This window comes from Dermochelys coriacea, chromosome 3 (genome assembly GCF_009764565.3).
Source record: "Dermochelys coriacea isolate rDerCor1 chromosome 3, rDerCor1.pri.v4, whole genome shotgun sequence".
NCBI classification, from domain to species: Eukaryota; Metazoa; Chordata; order Testudines; family Dermochelyidae; genus Dermochelys; species Dermochelys coriacea.
In genome coordinates, this window is record NC_050070.1 from 24161505 (window position 1) to 24175634 (window position 14130).

The 14130-nt window shown below is 45.0% G+C and overlaps 1 protein-coding gene across 4 annotated transcripts in view; it reads right to left on the minus strand.

The window, feature by feature from the left end:
* The window catches only part of VSNL1 (visinin like 1), a 156229-nt gene that overhangs the window by 105168 nt on the left and 36931 nt on the right, over nt 1-14130 (minus strand). Inside the window, exon 1 of one of the 4 annotated variants that reach the window (XM_043510223.1) lies at nt 3352-3514. The exons of the other annotated variants lie outside the window; for them this stretch is intronic. The gene's annotated coding sequence lies outside the window, so the exon portion shown is untranslated. Of the gene's footprint in view, nt 1-3351; nt 3515-14130 lie in introns of those variants that run through there. 4 annotated transcript variants of the gene reach the window in all.

Below are 14130 nucleotides of genomic sequence, written 5' to 3' on the forward strand. Positions count from 1 at the left end.
TGCAAAGGCTTTGGGATTATATCCAGGAGAGCCACGAATGCCGGGGCAAATTAATCATTAAACATGCTTGCTTTTAAACCTTGTATAATATTTAAAAGGCACACTCACCAGAGGTTCCTTCTCCGCCTGGCGAGTCCGGGAGGCAGCCTTGGGTGGGTTCGGGGGGTACTGGCTCCAGGTCCAGGGTGAGAAACAGTTCCTGGCTGTTGGGAAAACTGGTTTCTCCGCTTGTTTGCTGTGAGCTATCTACAGCCTCTTCATCATCGTCTTCCTCGTCCCCAAAACCTGCTTCCGTGTTGCCTCCATCTCCATTGAAGGAGTCAAACAACACGGCTGGGGTAGTGGTAGCTGAACCCCCTAAAATGGCATGCAGCTCATCATAGAAGCGGCATGTTTTGGGCTCTGACCCAGAGCGGCCGTTCGCCTCTCTGTTTTTTTGGTAGGCTTGCCTCAGCTCCTTAAGTTTCACGTGACACTGCTTCGGGTCCCTGTTATGGCCTCTGTCCTTCATGCCCTGGGAGATTTTCACAAATGTTTTGGCATTTCGAGAACTGGAATGTAGTTCTGATTGCACAGATTCCTCTCCCCATACAGCGATCAGATTCCATACCTCCCGTTCGGTCCATGCTGGAGCTCTTTTGCGATTCTGGGACTCCATCATGGTCACCTCTGCTGATGAGCTCTGCATGGTCACCTGCAGCTTGCCACACTGGCCAAACAGGAAATTGAAATTCAAACATTCGCGGGCCTTTTCCTGTCTACCTGGTCAGTGCATCTGAGTTGAGAGTGCTGTCCAGAGCGGTCACAATGGAGCACTCTGGGATAGCTCCAGAGGTCAATACCATCTAATTGCATCCACAGTACCCCAAATTTGACCCAGCAATTTCAGCGCTAATCCCCTTGTCGGGGTGGAGTAAGGAAATCGATTTTAAGAGCCCTTTAAGTCGAAAAAAAGGGCTTCATCGTGTGGACGGGTGCAGGGTTACATTGATTTAACGCAGCTAAATTCGATCTCAGTGCCTAGTGTAGACTAGGGCTATGATACCTGCACACCCTCATCGTGCGTGTGTATGTTCTACTAGATTCTAGGGCTGCCTAGAAGGATTCAACCTATGACTCGGGGGGGAAGGAAGGGAGCGGGGAAACACAGAAATCATCCAGTGCCATAAGGCACCACAAATCTGCAGTCACTACCACATCAAAACTATGTGCCTCAGCCTGCAAGGATGAAAAGTGAGGACACTGTTCATTTTCTTCTTCTTGCAGAACTGAGATAGACTTGTTTCTTAAATGCTGTATTTCCAGCATTTAGCTGTGCAGCAGCCATCTTTGTTTTGAGGACAAGAGATTAACAGGAAATGTGCAGCAGCCACCTTTGTTTTAGCATCAGTGTATGGACAGATTCTAGCAGGAAGCTACGGGAATCAGTTCAAGATGAGTAACTCAGAGAATGTGCAGTAGGAAAGGTGCCAAATGAAATAGGGGTGGAGGAAAGCAGTAATAAAGTAGATAAAGAAAAACTATTATCACAACAAGGAAAATATGTTACAATTATAAAACTAACCCAATAAAGAGCAAAATTAAATTTACTTTGCCTGAATTCACAGCACTTATATCCACAAGGATGGAGCAGTAGAAATGGACAGATTCAGAAATCTGCTGAATGTTCTTGAAATTCAAAATCTAAAATTATATTTATATTATAGTTATATTTCTGCTAAACTGTAGTTGAGGAAGTAAAATACCTTTATGATTCACTGCCCTACAAAACACCAGCTGGCAGATGCAGATCTCCTTGAGAAAGCTGCCTAAGAGGACCCAGCTATGAAGGCAGCAGTATAGGCTACGCATTCTGAACAGTGGGACTTGCAGTAAATATCCATAATCCTTCATGTGGACATGATGTTTCTTCATAACTCAGAACAGGTCACTTAATTGTCCATTGTTGTTGTATTGTCGATTGAGGCAGACAGTGCATACTTCATTCTGAGAGGCTCAAGGATGAGGATTCCAAAAGCTCTTCAACAACTAGCCATGAATCTGGCACACAAAGGTATCGGTGAGACCAAAACCCCAGTATGAGAGTATGGTTTTGGGGCATACAGATGCTCTTGTTCAAAGGACTGTAAAGACCTGCCAATTAGGGCAGTTAGTGTCTTTTCAAGCCAAAAAGAAATCATGGGTTATATAAGACTAGCAAGAGCATCCAGAAAGCAGTCAACGTTGAGTGTGTTTTATCACAATATCTGTTGATCCTAGATGACAATTATTCTTATTATCTACTGTAGTTCCTATGACTTCGTTGGCAGCTATCACTGTAATCCCTTGCCTACTTAAAGAGTGACCCATAAGTGTTTCCCCAAATGAACCCTAACACTGAGTATTTGTAATGTGAGTAAAATATATTACAACATTTTTTAAAAAGGAATTGAAATGATGTGTGGCAGTCATTCACATGACCACTATGCTTGTATGTTTTCTCCCTTTCCCCAACATTTGTGTGTTTTAGAGTGCAAATTCTTTGGGGCCGGGACTGTATCCTCCCATATGATTATGCAAAGCCTACCACACTATGGGACCTTGGCACTATAAATAATAGAAGAGATGATTCACAACTTGATGTACGATCATCTTGAGATATATTATTAATTTAGAGACTAGGAATCTCAAACAAGGATTTATAGATTCATGTATTTTAAGGTCAGAAGACACTATTGTGATAATCTAGTCTGGCCTCCTGCCATAGAATTTTGCCCAGTAATTCCTGTATCAAACCCAAAAACTTGTGGTTGAGCTACAGTATACCTTCTAGAAAGACTTCCAGTCATGATGTAAATATTTCAAGTAATGGCGACTTCACGACATCCCTTGGTAGATTGGGCTAGGGCTCATTGTGCTAGGAGTCATACAAATATTGACACCTCTATATCAGTGCATGCAGGAAAAACAGTAGAGAAACTCAAAGAAACAATATGGACAAAATTTAAAGCAGACTACAAAAACTAGAGCAAAAAACAAAATAATCATAAGAGCTATTATGGCACTGGACAGAAGATTGGAACTACTGGGTAAATCAAATAAGAAACCACGGGGTGCCAGCAGGCAGGGAACTGCCTGACCTGATTATATTTGTAGTATATTTTTGTTAAAATTACTCACAGAAGTCTCTATATATACAGAGACCTGTTAAAGAATCCTCTCTGGAGTTGAACAAGGAAAGACTTCAAACAATGGCTCTTTGATTTCCTCACTTTCCAGTCTCAGGGTCAAAGAGACAATATTAAAACAAATGAAAACTAGAAAAGCTGTTTGTTTGAAGGTGGGGAAAAAAAGAACCTCATCTCCCCTGACCTGAGCAGGCTGGTGACTTGGGCCAGGCAGAAAGGTCCACGGATCAAGAAACAGCTTCAAGAAGGAGCAGAAGTCTTCTTTCATCAGTTTGTCAAATCCACATTATCCTTCCAAGCCTATGTAAGCACCATCCAATCTGTGCACCAACTGAGGCAGGGATCCACTAGAAAAAAATAGTATGTAATCATGTAATGAAAGACTGCATTATTATGTATACCCATAAAAGGGCCAAATTAAGGTTGCACAGGTAACCTCAATTTGACATTTCCTAACTTTTCAGTTCTTGACTCTGCAACCTTAAATGATCTGGAAAAAGGGGTAAACAGTCAGGTAGCAAAATTTGCAGATGATACAAAACTACTCAAGATAGTTAAGTCCCAGGCAGACTGCAAAGAGCTACAAAAGGATCTCTCAAAACTGGGTGACTGGGCAACAAAATGGCACATGAAATTCAATGTTGATAAATGCAAAGTAAAGCACATTGGAAAACATAATCCCAACTTTACATATAAAATGATGGGGTCTAAATTAGCTGTCATCATTCAAGAAAGAGATTGTGGAGTCATTGTGGGTAGTTCTTTTTTAAAAGCAGCCACTCAATGTGCAGTGGCAATCAAAAAAGTGAGCAATGTTGGGAATCATGAAGAAAGTGATAGATAGACAGAAAATGTTATATTGCCGCTATATAAATCCATGGTACGCCCACATCTTGAATACTGCATGCAGATGTTGTCGCCCCATCTCAAAAAAGATGTATTGAACTTGGAAAAGATTCAGAGAAGGGCAACAAAAATGAGTAGCGGTATGGAACGGCTGCTGTATGAGGAGAGATTAATAAGACTGGGACTTTTCAGCTTGGAAAAAAGATGACTAAGGGGGGGGATATGAAAGAGGTCTATAAAATCATGACTGATATGAAGAAAGTAAAGAAGGAAGTGTTATTCACTCCTTCTCATAACACAAGAACTTGGGGTCACCAAATGAAATTAATAGGCATCAGGTTTAAAACAAACAAAAGTAAGTATTTTTTCATACAACGCACAGTCAACCTGTGGAACTCCTTGCCAGAGGATGTTATGAAGGCCAAGACTATAACAGGGTTCAAAAAATAACCAGATAAATTCATGGAGAATAGATCCATCAATGGCTATTAGCCAGGATGGGCAGGAATGGTGTCCCCAGACTCTGTTTGCCAGAAGCTGGGAATGAGTGACAGGGAATGGATCACTTGATGATTACCTGTTCTGTTCATTCCCTCTGGGGCACCTGGCTATTGGCTTAGCTGCTATTGGAAGACAGGATCTTTGGTCTAACCCAGTATAGCTGTTTTTATGTTCTAACCTTAATAATGTTCTTTTAGCATAGGTTTTTGTGTGCAATTTCCTAGGTTTTTTTTAAAAAAGCAAACTGTCATGAATTTCATCATGTGGCATGATAGTGACACCACATGGGTCATCAGCAGGGATGAAACCTTTAGCTCTATCGTAAAGACCTAACAGATTAACTGACAGCAGAAGCAGATTATCATCCTGTATGTGCAGTAGCAGTGGAGGGGGATGACATGCACACTTGGACAGTTGGTTTCACAGATCTCCACTGACAGCTGTGCTATGCTGAGACTCAGGAACCTTGGGTTCCATTCCAGGCTTTAGAAGGGAGCGTGCTCTCGGTGGCACAAATTCTTCCTCTGCAAACTTAACCCCTTTCGTCTGTCCCCTCCAAACTGTCTTTGTCACAGTCCTGTCTCTTTCCCATTCCTGGAACCTTATCCCAGTCCCATTTTCCTCACCTAGATAGTCCTAGTCTTCACTCCTCAAGCTCTTCATCCCACTCCTAGTCTCTCTCCCTCCTCTGCTCCCAGGCCCATTCTCCTTGTCCAACAATTCCCAGTCCCCCATCTCTTTGCCCAGGCAGTCCCAATCTTCTGCTTTCCCTACTCCCAGTCTCCTTCTCCTGCCAATTCCAGTCCCTCCCAGATCCTCGTCCAATCTGTCTCTTAGCCCCCCAAACTAGTCCCCAGTTACACCCCTCTCATTCCCTGCTCCAGTCTATGCCCCACTAGCTCCAAGTCTCCCACTCCAGACTATTAATCCAATCTCAGTCTCAGCACCACCACTTCAGCCCTGGCTCCTTGTCCCAAGCTCTTTCCCCACCCATTGTACATTCTCCCCTCATAGTCACAGCTTTCTCCATTCCCTTTGGTGACTGATTTTGCAGGAGTAGCAAGAGAAGCTGCGTTTATAATGCTTGAGGCATACTCTTATGCATCTACTGGGAAGAAAACAGATAAGAGGTGGACTTGCTTAAACTACACAGAAAAGCACGTTTACACCATCTTCTTGAAATTTGTACAACTTTTTCTACAAATTTAATTTGGAAGCCAACAGTTAAATAGAGATGGAAAATATATAGAGGTAAAAGACTGCCTGCCTGTTTTACCAGTATTTATGATCTATTTGTTTACTAAAACTAACTGCACTTGTGAAGAATTCCCACCTAATCAATAGCTTTTTTAAGTGAAAATCTTTATTTAGTCTTCTTACTCTATTTACCTCTGTCTCTCCCCAAGTAAATCAAAATGTTTAAATTTAACAGGATGAAAAGGTCAAGAGGAGTTGAAAGCTAAAATACAGCAAATGATTATTATTTTAAGGTTCCTTTTGGGGGTAATCACCTACATTGCTGATTAACCGTTCTGTTCACCTGTCATCTATTATTCTTTCATCCCACTCTTAGGCCAGTTCTACACTTCACACTTTCTTCTTTAGGTGTGTGACTCATGGAGGTGGAGTAACTAAGCTGACGGGAGAGCTCTCTCCTGTTGGTTTAGAGCATCTTCATCAAAGTGCTACAGAGGTGCAGGTGCATCTGTATCAATGCAGTGTTTTTAGTGTAGACAAGCCTTTAATCTTTGCATGCCAATCTTTTCCATACACATTCCACGTTTACTTAAATGGAGTTACACTGACTTACACCATCTGAGAATCTGGTCCAGATTCCACAAAAGGAAACATACTGTCAGTATTCAGAGTAGCAGCCGTGTTAGTCTGTATTCGCAAAAAGAAAAGGAGTACTTGTGGCACCTTAGAGACTAACAAATTTATTAGAGCATAAGCTTTCGTGAGCTACAGCTCAGCCACCAAATGCATCCGATGAAGTGAGCTGTAGCTCACGAAAGCTTATGCTCTAATAAATTTGTTAGTCTCTAAGGTGCCACAAGTACTCCTTTTCTTTATACTGTCAGGACGTAACTTAATCTGCTCTTTTCCAAACTGAAGAAAGAATGGTTTGTATTAATAACAACAGTTAATAATAAAAATCAGTTACAGTGTTTAACAACTTCATATGATAAGGAGCAATATGAAAGCTGAACAATTGCACCATGAAGACTTTTTTGAACTCTGTGAAATGGGGGTTGTACAGGAGACCAAGAAAAGCCTCTTTGCCCCCAATGTAGCATCCACGAAATCATGCATAGAAAAATTCTTCTGAATGGGGTGGAGAACCTGATTCATCTGGATTGTCTCCATTTGGTGGCTGATTTGAGCCCCTTGCACTATAAGAAATGTTAATATTATCTTGAGGTCAGGTTCAGGCTGAGCCGTCTGCACCTGTAGTGGGGGCAGACAACTGCAGAGTGTTGTTTGGTCAAATTTCAGGCTGTCAACCGCTTGGAGGTTGCTGGAAAAATTTCATTCCACAATCTGTGATTTTGATCCAGGTTCTTGGAAGGAGAAGACCAGTCAGGAGAAACTGGGGTCCACTGTTGGTTGAGTTTGTCAGGACAAGGCAGCAGTTCATCCTTTAGAAAGCACTCTGCCCAAGAAACCATTTCTTGACAATCTGGCCAATTATCAAACAGTTTCAAATATTTCCTTTGGGAGTAAATTGAGACAATTCTCAATAGGTTGGGTGTCTCAGATTTCCTTGAGCCTTATCAATCTGCATCCACCCCCCAGGTAAATGGCTCCCTGTACCACAACACCCTACCCCAGCCCTGAACCTCCTCCCACACTCAAACTGCTGCTGCAGCTCGGGCAGCCCCTGAGCCAGTTGCACCAGTTGCAGACATCAGGGAGGTCATAGAAGTCATGGAATCCATGACTTCTATGACCTCCATGATAGACATGCAGCCTTATTTATTCTGCACTATGGAAGAAGACTGAAGACCTGTGTCAGGAATGGCTACAGCTCTGTGAAGACTAAATTAGCAGCAGAGATTTGAATCCCCAGACACACACCCCTTCCCTCTGGGAGCTGAAAGCCATAAAAGAGGTTGTTGCATCAGCATGCTAAGAAACTGAGGAGAGTCTTCTCAGCCAGTGACCATGCTCCAAACTGAGGAGCTCGAGACTGGTAGGAAGTGACCCAGAGATAAACAAAATTTGGGGTAGCTCAGTAAGCAGGACAGGACCTGGTGGAAAGGATGGGCCTGTGTCCCCCTACCTTATCTCCCCTCTCCCCTCCCTGTAGTGACAGAACCTCTAGAGGAGCAATTGGAGCATGATGGAGAGATTGAGGCTGCAGCCAAGGAAACCTCTGGGATTACCAGGCTGGCCGAAACTAAGACCACGACCTGACCATTAGGCCAGCTGGTCATCGGACCATCCTGCTTCAGGGTCATATAAGTACTGAAAATAGGCCTGGGTTTCTTAAGGAATATGGAGTTCTTGGCTGTTCTGTTGGTTGATTTGATTTGCTATGTGGGCTGCAGTTATCTTTAGATGAATCTGCTTTTTTTATTCTGCATGGATATGCATTTTCAATTATAATCAAGATCCTTGTGCATGGGATAGGTGTTTTTTTCTATACATTGAAATAAATAAGTCAAATTAAAAACCCTGCCTCATCATCAGCGAACAGTATGTTATCAAGTGCATCAAGGGAGAGGAGAGTCAGAATTTCTGGGTGCTATTCCTAGCTAAACCTCTGCCTCAGTCAGTGACTGCGGATAATTCATCTATCTATAAAATGGGTAGATAAGCAAGCTCACTGAGGTTTTGTGAGGAAAAACTAGCTGTTTGGCAAGAGCTTGGAGATACATGCAAGAAAGGTATTGTATACATGCAAATATTAGGGGAGTGCCTAATTTCTGCATGGATAGGTGGAGGAAGCAAAGATCTTCTCTGCACTTGAGCCCATCACATGATACAGATCACAACTCTAGTCCTTGCATGCTCCTGAGTGCAAGAAGTACCTCTGACTATTACAATGCCCAAAAGAGGTCTGCAGGGGCCATGACCCTGACTTACCTTGGCACTAGCCAGACACAGAGGTGAGGGGAGAACACTGCAAACTACTACCAGAAGCCAGCACATTCCCTTCTTGTACCTGGGCATAGAAGCATTATGCCTGTATCAGGCCTAATATTTCCTGAGACTTCTGGAAAGGAGTGGGAAGCTTCACACCCATTCCAACATGGGCCAGTGTTTTAAAAGCACAATTTAGTGTATTGTTAACCAAGAGCCCAGTTTTGGTCTAATTCTACTGGAATCCCCATCTTTGGAGGATTCTTAGCCTTGGTCTACACTAGGAGTTGAGGTCGAATTTAGCAGCGTTATATTGATTTAACCCTGCACCCGTCCACACGATGAAGCCCTTTTTTTCGACTTAAAGGGCTCTTAAAATCGATTTCCTTACTCCACCCCGACAAGGGGATTAGTGCTGAAATCGGCCTTGCCGGGTCAAATTTGGAGTACTATGGAAACAATTAGATGGTATTGGCCTCCGGGAGCTATCCCAGAGTGCTCCATTGTGACCACTCTGGACAGCACTCTCAACTCAGATGCACTGACCAGGTAGACAGGAAAAGGCCCGCAAACTTTTGAATTTCAATTTCCTGTTTGGCCAGCGTGGCAAGCAGTAGGTGACCATGCAGAGTTCATCAGCAGAGGGGACCATGCAGAGCTCATCTGCAGAGGTGACCATGATGGAGTCCCAGAATCGCAAAAGAGCTCCAGCATGGACCGAACGGGAGGTATGGAATCTGATCACTGTATGGGGAGAGGAATCTGTGCAATCAGAACTACGTTACAGTTCTCGAAATGCCAAAACATTTGTGAAAATCTCCCAGGGCATGAAGGACAGAGGCCATAACAGGGACCCGAAGCAGTGTCGCGTGAAACTTAAGGAGCTGAGGCAAGCCTAACAGAAAACCAGAGAGACGAACGGCTGCTCCGGGTCAGCGCCCAAAACATGCCGCTTCTATGATGAGCTGCATGCCATTTTAGGGGGTTCAGCTACCACTACCCCAGCCGTGTTGTTTGACTCCTTCAATGGAGATGGAGGCAACACGGAAGCAGATTTTGGGGACGAGGAAGACGATGATGAAGAGGCTGTAGATAGCTCACAGCAAACAAGCGGAGAAACCGGTTTTCCCGACAGCCAGGAACAGTTTCTCACCCTGGACCTGGAGCCAGTACCCCCCGAACCCACGCAAGGCTGCCTCCCGGACCCGCCAGGCGGAGAAGGGACCTCTGGTGAGTGTACCTTTTAAAATACTACACAAGGTTTAAAAGCAAGCATGTTTAATGATTAATTTGCCCTGGCATTCGTGGCTCTCCTGGATGTACTCCCAAAACCTTTGCAAAAGGTTTCTGGGGAGGGCAGCCTTATTCCATCCACCATGGTAGGACACTTTACCACTCCAGGCCAGTAGCATGTACTCGGGAATCATTGTAGAACAAAGCATTGCAATGTATGTTTGCTGGCATTCAAACAACATCCGTTCTTTATCTCTCTGTGTTATCCTCAAGAGAGTGATACCATTCATGGTCACCTGGTTGAAATAGGATGCTTTTCTTAAGGGGACATTCAGAGGTGCCCATTCCTGCTGGGCTGTTTGCCTGTAGCTGAATAGAAATGTTCCCCGCTGTTAGCCACGGGGAGGGTGGAGGGGCGAGCCACGCGCTGGGGGGAGGCAAAATGCGACCTTGGAAAGAAATGTGCTATGTATGTAATGTTAACAGCAAGGTTTACCGTGAAAGAGTGTACCCATTGTTCTATAAAATCTGTCTTTTTAAATACCACTGTCCCTTTTTTTTTCTCCACCAGCTGCATATGTTTCAAGGATCACAGGATCTTCTCCTTCCCAGAGGCTAGCGAAGATTAGAAGGTGAAAAAACCGCACTCGAGATGAAATGTTCTCTGATCTTATGCTGTCCTCCCACACTGACAGAGCACAGATGAATGCATGGAGGCAGACAATGTCAGAGTGCAGGAAAGCACAAAATGACCGGGAGGAGAGGTGGCGGGCTGAGGAGAGTAAGTGGTGGGCTGAAGAGAGGGCTGAAGCTGAAAGGTGGCGGCAGCAGGATGAGAGGAGGCAGGATTCAATGCTGAGGCTGCTGGAGGATCAAACTAATATGCTCCAAGTATGGTTGAACTGCAGGAAAGGCAGCAGGAGCACAGATGGCTGCTATAGCCCCTGTGTAACCAACTGCCCTCCTCCCCAAGTTCCATAGCCTCCTCACCCAGATGCCCAAGAACGCGGTGGGGAGGCCTCCGGCCACCCAGCCACTCCACCCCAGAGGATTGCCCAAGCAACAGAAGGCTGGCATTCAATAAGTTTTAAAGTTTTAAACTTTTAAAGTGCTGTGTGGCCTTGTCCTTCCCTCCTCCACCACCCCTCCTGGTGCTTCTCTCCTCCACCACCCCTCCTGGGCTACCTTGGCTGTTATCCCCCTATTTGTGTGATGAATTAATAAAGAATGCATGAATGTGAAGCAACAATGACTTTATTGCTTCTGCAAGTGGTGATCGAAGGGAGGAAGGGAGGGTGGTTAGCTTACAGAGAAGTAGAGTGAACAAAGGGGCGGGGGGTTTCATCAAGGAGAAACAAACAGAACTTTCACACCGTAGCCTGGCCAGTCATGAAACTGGTTTTCAAAGCTTCTCTGATGCGCACCACACCCTCCTGTGCTCTTCTAACTGCCCTGGTGTCCGGCTGTGTGTAACCAGCAGCTAGGCAATTTGCCTCAACCTCCCACCCCGCCATAAACATCTCCCCCTTACTGTCACAGATATTGAGGAGCACACAGCAAGCAGTAAGAACAGTGGGAATATTGGTTTCGCTGAGGTCTAACCGAGTCAGTAAACTGCGCCAGTGCGCTTTTAAACGTCCAAATGCACATTCTATCACCATTCTGCACTTGCTCAGCCTGTAGTTGAACAGCTCCTGACTACTGTCCAGGCTGCCTGTGTATGGCTTCATAAGCCATGGCATTAAGGAATAGGCTGGGTCCCAAAGGATAACTATAGGCATTTCAACATCCCCTACAGTTATTTTCTGGTCTGGGAATAAAGTCCCTTCCTGCAGCTTTTGAAACAGACCAGAGTTCCTGAAGATGCGAGTGTCATGTACCTTTCCCGGCCATCCTACATTGATGTTGGTGAAACGTCCCTTGTGATCCATCAGTGCTTGCAGCACTATTTAAAAGTTCCCCTTGCGGTATGTTCTCGCCGGCTTTGTGCTCTGGTGCCAAGATAGGGATATGGGTTCCGTCTATGGCCCCACAAGAATTAGGGAATCCCATTGCAGCAAAGCCATCCATTATGACCTTCACATTTCCCAGGGTCACTACCCTTGATATCAGCAGAGCTTTGATTGCGTTGGCTACTTGCATCACAGCAGCCCCCACAGTAGATTTGCCCACTCCAAATTGATTCCTGACTGACCGGTAGCTGTCTGGTGTTGCAAGCTTCCACAGGGCTATCGCCACTCGCTTGTGAATTGCTCTCATCTTGGCATTCTTGCGCCTCAGGGCAGGGGAAAGCAAGTCACAAAGTTCCATGAAAGTTCCATGAAAGTTTCGCAGCCACTGGGAATTGTCCCAGACCTACGACACTATGCGGTCCCACCAGTCTGTGCTTGTTTCCCAAGCCCAGAATCAGCATTCCACCACATGAATCTGCCCCATTAGCACCATGATGCCCACTCTGCCAGGGCCCGTGCTTTGAGAGAAGTCTGTGTCCATGTCCTCATCACTCTAGTCACCGCGCTGACATTGCCTACTCGCCCGGTTTCGCTTTGCCAGGTTCTGGTGCTGCATATACTGCTGGATAATGCGTGTGGTGTTTAATGTGCTCCTAATTGCCAAAGTGATCTGAGCGGGGTTCATGCTCACCGTGGTATGGCATCTGCACAGAAAATAGGCGCGGAACGATTGTCTGCCATTGCCCTGATGGAGGGAGGGGCGACTGACGACATGGCTTACAGGGTTGGCTTACAGGGAATTAAAATCAACAAAGGGGGTGTCTTTGCGAGAAACAGAATGGCCCCCTCAAGGATAGAACTCAAAACCTCAAGGATAGAAATCAAAACTGGGGTTAGCAGGCCGTTGATTTCACGGAGGGAGAGAGGAGAAAATGAATACAAAACAAATCTGGTCTATTTCTTGTTCTGAGCCACTTCATCTATCTTTATACATCTTGCTGTCAGCAGACTGTGTCGTACGACTGCTAACCATCGTCATTTCCTGGGTGCTCGGCAGAAGACGGTGCAGTATGACTGTTGGCCATCATCTTCTGCTGGCTTCTGATTAAAAGACAGTGCACTGCCGGTAGGACTGAACTGCTATGAGACGAAACTTAAAAGGGAAATGACCTGGCTGAGTCACTCTCATGTTTGCCCAGGCGCCCTTGACCTCATTGAGGTCGGTTAAAAGAGCACCCAGGACTATGTCGACGACGGCTACCAGTCACACTGCACTGTCTGCTGCCAAAAGGCAATAAACTGCTGCTGTGTAGCAATGCAGTAGCACATCTGCCAGCACCCAGGAGACATATGGTGACGGTTAGCTGAGCGGGCTCCATGCTTGCCATGGTATGGCATCTGCACATGTAACTCAAGAAAAAAGGCGCAAAACGATTGTCTGCCCTTGCTTTCACAGAAGGAGGGAGGGAAGGGGGGCCTGACGATATGTACCCAGAACCACCCGCGACAATGTTTTAGCCCCATCAGGCACTGGGATTTCTACCCAGAATTCAAATGGGCGGTGGAGACTGCGGGAACTGTGGGATAGCTACCCACAGTGCAACTCTCTAGAAGTTGACGGTTTTCTCGGTACTGTGTACACACTCCCCTGACTACATGCACTTAGAGCATTTGTGTGGGGACACACACAATCGACTATATAAAAATGCTTTCTACAAAACCGACTTCTATAAATTCGACCCAATTTCATCGTGTAGACATACTCTTAGAACAGGTTAGACAAGCACTTGTCAGGGATGGTCTCAGTATACTTAATCCTAAATCAATACAGGGGGCTGGAGTAGATGACCTCTTGAGATACCATAGAGCCCTACAATGCTATTATTCTATGACTTCAGTGGATTTACTCTAGGTTTACATTGCCATAAGTGAAAGGAGAATTGGAACTCAAAAGAGTTTATCTGTATGTTCTTTGCACACAGGAACAGAGATGTCTCATCTTACTCCATCACAAGCTATTGAATTGTTAAGAGAGGCAGAAAAAGATGCAATAAGATAAAGGAGCCTGAAGAGATGTCAGTTATGAAGTTGTCTATCACCCTGTGGTACTAGCCAAAATTCTGTGCTGAGTTGCCTCATTGTTGAATCCTGTTGATCTCATAGGTAAGGAGATGATTATGTCACAAAGGGCACCACTGGCACAGCACCTCGAAATTTGGTCATTTACAGGGACCCCTACTGCCATGCATTAACAGTTTGTTAGTCCACACTGATCAAGTCTCATTCCAAAAGGGCAACGTCAAAACAAACTAATAAACTGTAATGTGTGGGAGAAGGAGCCACAA